Source organism: Malania oleifera, chromosome 1, assembly GCF_029873635.1.
Source record: "Malania oleifera isolate guangnan ecotype guangnan chromosome 1, ASM2987363v1, whole genome shotgun sequence".
NCBI lineage: Eukaryota > Viridiplantae > Streptophyta > Magnoliopsida > Santalales > Ximeniaceae > Malania > Malania oleifera.
In genome coordinates, this window is record NC_080417.1 from 26,046,470 (window position 1) to 26,053,773 (window position 7,304).

Here is a 7,304-nt window from a genome sequence, read left to right on the forward strand (position 1 = left end):
GATTTTTGCTCAAACTATGCAAGAAACATTTGAGATGAGTATGATGGGTGAGCTAACCTTTTTCTTAGGATTACAAATTAAACAAATGAAACATGGAATCTTCATAAATCAGGCCAAATACGTTAGGGACATGTTAAAGAAATTCAATCTTGAAATGGGTAAATCTAAAGTAACTCCCATGAGCATCACAACAAAGCTTGACGCTGATGAAAAAGGGAAAAACATTGACCAAAAACTCTACCGTGGAATGATCAGTAGTTTATTGTATCTTACTTCCAGCAGGCCTGATATACTGTTTAGTGTTTGTCTATGTGCTAGATTTCAAGCTTGTCCCAAAGAATCTCATCTTCAGGCAGTCAAAAGAATCTTTAGATACCTAGCAGGCACTCATGACTTAGGACTCTTCTATCCTAAAAATGCTCCCTTTGACCTCACATGCTATTCTGATGCTAACTACGGCGGTTGTAAAACCAATAGAAAAAGCACTAGTGGAACATGTCATTTCCTTGGACACTCTCTTGTATCCTAGTTTTGCAAAAAACAAACCTCCATAGCTTTTTCCACCACCGAGGCTGAGTATATCGTAGCTGGCAGTTGTTGTGCTCAAGCACTATACATGAAACAACAACTTGAGGACTTCTGAATCCTAGTTAAAGGCACTCCAATTCATTGTGACAATACTAGTACCATCAACATCTCAAAGAATCCGTGCCTCCATTCTAGAACAAACATATTGAAATTAGGCATCACTTCATTAGAGATCATGTCCAAAAAGGAGACGTTGAGTTGGTTTATGTTCCCACCAAAAACCAACTCGTCGACATTCTAACTAAGCCTCTCAATGAAGAAAGATTCCACAAAATTCGGCATGCCCTAGGGATGTGCACTCCTTCAGACATACTATGGGATCCTCATGTCAGCTCCTACTCCCTGGTCTTGCTCACTACACTCGTAAACTTAGTTTTTCTCATTCTTCCTTATCTCGTCGACGAATACAGGGTATTTGTTGCTGAAAAGTCTATTAAATTCGTCGACGAACACAGGGGTCTCGTCGTCAAATTTTCCTTAATTTCATCAACGAACACAGGGCCTCATCGACGAAAATTGTCGGGATACTTATTTCTTTTAAGTTCAAATAGTCAAAACCCTAGCCCCTTCTGACCCTCTCCTTCCTCTCAACCCTCTGTCCCACCTTCCACCCTTCGTGCGCTGCCCTCTATCGCTTCCCATCTCTTTTTCTCTCTCGCCACCATGCTTGACAACCTCTGTCCTTCCCTCGATTCACTTCCTCCCTCAACTTTCCCATTTTCCTCAGCTCCCTCATCTTCTTGGCTATACCAGCCCTCTCCATCCCCTCGTCCCTCAATGGCTCCCCATCCGAAACACCGCAATCTTCAAACTGAAGCTAGCGAAGGCTCATCTCGCCCTACCTCCGGTCCTCCTACGCCTACTCCAGCCAATCCCGACCCACATTTCATCTCCCCGAAGCTGCCTACCGCTATCAAAACGACATTCTCAAGCGGCATCTAGTCTATGGAAAAATTGTGCCATCTGATTTCCTCCAGCTCCATTTCCCCACTCTTCTCTCCAAAATAAAGGCCCTCAGGTGGGATGCCCTCTTTGATCTTGATGAACTCATCTATGAAGACCTAGTTTGCGAGTTCTACACAAATTTCGTTCCATCGCATAGCGGCATTGCCGCTTACTCCACTATTCATGGCACCATTATTCAGCTCTTCGAGGATACATTCTCTGTCGTGTTCGGTTGCACCTCTTATCCCCTTCGAGGCCTCCCCAAGTCATCTTGGCCGACACAATTTGACTAGTTCGACTCACACACTGCCCTTAAGCTAATTACTGGTAATCCCCGCATTCTCGCGATGGCTCGCCTAAAAGCCAAGGACCTCATTGTAGAATTTCGGGTCCTCCACCATATGATCACATATAACTTGTGCCCTCACACTGGTGGCAGGTATTGGGTCACCCTCGACGACATATTCAGCATATACTGCCTATGGGTTGGCTGTGGTCTATACCTTCCCTCTATTATTGTTCAGAACATGGAAGAAGACCTCAAAAGGCAGCGCGGTTGCCTCCCCTACGGTCGTCTCCTCACGACCTTCTTTGATCACTTTGACCTCATTCGTGTTGGCCTGCCCTGCATTCGTCACGCACCAGAAGATGTATACACTGAGGCGACTCTTCGTCGCATGCACTTTGAAAAGGACGAAGAGACCAACACGTGGGTCAAAGCCCACGAGCAAGGTCATATTCCCGTCGATGAGGTTGTGGCTGCCTTGGAGGCCAAAGAAGAGGAAGGCGAGCATAAGGACATTGTGTATGGCCACATCCTGGAGCGCCTGGACGGGCTTCAGCAAGCCATGACACAATCCGAAACTCGTCACCACCATCATTTTGATTCCTTAGAAGCGTCTCTTGCCCGGCAAGAAAACGCTAATCGCGCTCGCTTTGACTCTTTTGACGCCTCTTTTGCTGCACTCTTTGACTGTTTGGGTCGTCCACATGCGTAACGCTTTGTCTTGGCCATCCCCCAATTTTGATTATAGCAAAGGGGGAGAAATAGTTTCAGTTGCATTCAGATGTATTTAAAATATATTTCTAGTTGATAATAGCCTTGTATCACTCCTTGTAATCACTCCTTGTAATCACTGTTTGTAATCACTACACAAAATTTAGTAATGAAACTTAGCAAGCATTGCATCTTTTGAATATAAATGCTCTATCTGTATACTTGAATGATTGATATACTGGACTGTCATGGTTTATGCAGGATTAAATGGAAAATGTCTTTCTTATAAACGGCATGCTGCCAAAAATTTAAATAAAATATTCTTTCATACAATGCAAACATTAAGGGGGAGAATTTCATTTAAACTCTAAACCAATCCATTTAGTAATGGGGAGCATTTATACTTCAAAGAGAACACTAATGGATTGCCATCATAAAAAAAGGGGAGAATGTTAGACCAAGTAGTTAAGGGTCTTTCATTCCTACTGTGTTTTGATGACAACAACCCATTAGCAGTTCATAAGGCTACTAACTTTTCTATCTAAGTCATGTTCAACTATACAGAACGGCACTAGAACCCACAAGTCTCAAATCAGTCAAAGCAACTCGTGCCATGACCAAAAGCATAGCCTCTCAACGCATTCATGGATGCTACACAATATACAAAGTAATCTAAAGGATGAGTGTGAGAATGAGAGAGAGAATATCTTGTAAATCTCTTATTTATAAAAGTAAACTCAAAACTAAGAGCAAGAAATGGGCATATCACACACACACAACAAAAACAAGTAAAGTTATTTAAATGTGTGCAAAGAAACCCCCAAACGGACAAGAACCTTCTTAGAACTCAAAAGAACAATTCTTAAGAAGAAGGAACTCGTCAACGAACACAGGGCTTCATCGACGAGTGGACCACATACCTTCGTCAAAGAACACAGGGGACCGAGAGGCATCTGAATTCAGAACCATAACTCGTTGATGAACACAGGGCATCGTCAACGAATGTTATGAAGAACTCATCGACAAACACAAGGTTCTCGTTGACGAAAAGATAGCGAGAGGTGCCTGAATTCAGAACCAGCAACTCGTCAACGAACACAGGGCTTCGTTAACGAATTGACTGAAGAGCTCATCGACAAATTTTAGATTTTGTCAACGAACGTCGGGCAGCAGCGCTCATTAAATGCTGCAGAACGGCTAGTTTGACCCTTGTCTTACATTAATAAATGCCCAACGACTCTCCAGCATTCCTCTCGCCCATTTGGTGTTTAAATAGGAGTAATTGCATTTATTCCTCACCAAGAAAGTTAATATTGTATCAAAATCATTTATTGGTGCTTGCATTTTTAGGGTTTGCACATACACTCACTTGCCCTCTTCTTGCTGATCTTAGTTGTGTTTCTACTCTATTGATAAGAGGACATTGAGTGAGAATTCTGTTGTAATATTCAGCTCAAAGGGAGCATTCAAAGTTGTATTTACTTCTCACCTTCTTCTTGAAAAGAAAGGCTCTTTGTGAGCCATTATTGGGTGTCTCTAAGTGAGCACCTTGTTGAAGCTTTTTATGAGCTACCGTCTATTTGCTTCTCCGCTCGAAGGATGATTTTAGTGGATTTTGGGAATCCTTGAGTTGGTCTCAAGGCGTGGACGTAGGCGGGGTGCTGAACCACGTAAATATGTTTATGTTAAGCTTTTCTTCTCTCATATCTCTTTTATACTATTATTGTGATTTCCTGAATCTTTACACTGCGATTTTATGCACTTGCTCTTGGTAAGATTTTTGTATTTGTAGAAAGTTAGCACATCCGCGAAGAAAGTCTATTCACCCCCCCTCTAGATGCTCAACCGGGCCAACAGAAGGGATTTGACTCATCAAATACTACATGAATGGATTTTATAACGGTTAATGTTCGTTTATTATATACTCTGTAGGTTTTACTATCTAAGGCATACCCTAGGAAGATACCTTCATCTAATTTCACATCAAACTTTCCTAAATGTCCATTGTCTCTAAGCACAAAACATTTATAGCCAAAGATATGAAAATATGATATGTTTGGTCTATGGCCATTCCATAATTCATAAGGAGTCTTATTTAGAGATGGTCTAATCAAAACTTTATTAGAACATAATAGGTAGTATTTATAGCCTCAGCCGAGAAGTACTTAGGTAATTTATGTTCGTTAACCATAATTCTAGTCATTTCTTGTATGGACCTATTATTTCTTTTAACTACACCATTCTGCTGTGGTGTTCTAGGAGCCAAAAAATTATGAGATATTCCTAATGAATTACAATAGTCTTCCATGTCTTGATTTTTAAGTTCTCTACTCCTATCACTTCGGATTTTAGTGACAGAATAACCCTTTTCATTTTGAATTTTCTTACACAGTTTAATGAATTGTTCACACACTTCATCTTTGTGACCTAAAAATAGTTCCCATGTATATATTGAATAATCATCAACTATGATGAATGCGTATGATTTTTCTCTTAAACTCTGAGTTGGGTTTGGACAAAATAAATCTAAGTGTAGCATTTGAAGTGGCCTAGTAGTAGAGATTACTTTCTTCTTTTTAAGGCTAGTTCTTGCTTGTTTTCCTAGTTGGCATGCATCACAAATTTTATCTTTCACAAATTTAGTCTTAGGCAATCCCTTAACTAATTCTCTCCTTAACAAGTTCAGATATTAAATCCATGTTTGTATGTCCTAGTCTCCTATGCCAAATCCAACTAATCTCATTTATAGCGGAAAAACAAGTAACATGTTGAGGAACAAGAATGTCAAGGCTAGTGGTGTAGACATTTTCATGACAATCAGCAGTAAACAATATTTTGTTTTCAGATTTGTTTTCTACAGTGCATTTGTCATGTTCAAATAAGACTTTATAACCTTTATCACATAGTTGACTTATACTCAATAAGTTATGTTTCAATCCATCAACCAATAACACGTTATCAATGACAAGTGAAGGTTCCTTACCAACTCCAAATGATTTTACCTTTAGAGTTATCCCCAAATGCAACGAATCCTTCATCTTTGGATATGACAAATGCAAATTTAGCTTTATCTCCTGTCATATGTCGCGAGCATCCGCTATCCATATAACACTTGTCCTTTAAGGAGGACAATCTCAAGCACATCTACAGGACATAATCAGATAACTACTTTTGGTACCCAGTTTTCCTTGGGTCCAAGGGGGTTATAGTACTAGATTCTCATTTGACTTTCCAGACTTTCTTAATTTTGACATATTTATTTTTGAAAGGAAAGTCAAATTTTATGTGACCCAACCTCTTACATTTAAAACATGTAATATTCTTATGATAGTCTTTAGTTGGAACATATGATTTTGACTCTCTTTCAAAACATCCCATGTAGAGATGTTTCTGTTTTAGATTCTCCTTCCCATTAAAACCAAGACCTTCCTTCTCTAGGAAATTTCTTTGAGCTCCTAGAGTTTTTCAAAATTATTTTAACCTTCTGTAAATTTATAGATAACCTTATATTTATCTTTCAAATTCTTTTCTAACTCGTCAATTTTCAAATCCTTGTTTTTCATGAGAGATGCATGATATTCATTTTGAATTTCAACTAACTTTGAAAATTCTTTCAATTTTAATTTCAAACCAGAATTTTTCTTATTCATTTTCTTAAGCATTTTAAGGATATATAGATATTCCTAATGCAATTCATTACAAGAGAGCATGCTATTTTCATTTTCTAAATCACTTGAATAATAAGATGAAGCATAACAAAAAGATTGTACCTTGTGATCACCGTGAGCCATCAGACATAGGTTCGCAATCTTGTCATCACTGAATTTAGATTATAAACTACTGGTACTGTGAGTGTCCCAGCCCACCTTTAGAGCCTTCTTCTTCTTCTTCTTCTTCTTCTTCTTAGACACTTTCTTCAGCTGGGGACAATCTGGCTTGATATGTCCAAATTCTCTACAGTTATAACAAATAGGAGGATCGTCCTTTTGCTTCTTTCTGCTTGACTCTTCCTTTTCTGTTTTTGAGCTCTTAAATTTTCTGGTGTATTTCGTGTTCTTTCTCATGAACTCTCCAAATTTCTTAGTGATAAGTGTCATGTTTTCATTCAATTCTGAATCACTTCCCTCACTGGAGTAATGAGATGATGCCTTAAGTGTTGTAGCTTTATTTGCTTTGATTTGCTCATTCTTCCTCTCATTTATTGCAAGCTCATAGGTGATGAGCGATCTAATTAGTTCATCAACAGACATCTCCTTCAAATTTATCCCTTCTCCTATTGCAGTAGCTTTAGCTTCCCAAACTAGAGGTAGTCCCCTAAGTATCTTCCTGATCAACTCATAAGTAGGGTAAGATTTACCAAGAGCACTCAAAGAATTCGTGATGTGTGTAAATCTAGTATACATGGATTGAATAGATTCATCAGTAGTTATTTTTAATGCCTCATATTCACTAGTAAGCATGTTTATCCTACTATCTTTTTACTTCCTTAGTACCTTCATATGTAACTTCTAATTTTTTCCAAATCTCTTTAGTAGTATTACAAGCCATCACCCTATTAAACTCATTTACATCTAGTGCCCAGAATAACAAGTTCATTGCAGTAGCATTTATTTGCACAGATTTCCCATCTTTTTCAGTATACTCATCTTCAGTTTTGAGTACATTTACCTTATCAACTACTTTCATAGGGACATGGTTTCTCTTGGAAACAATTTTCCACACTTTCCAATCCACATTTAAAATATATATACTCATTCTTCTTTTCTAGTACGTG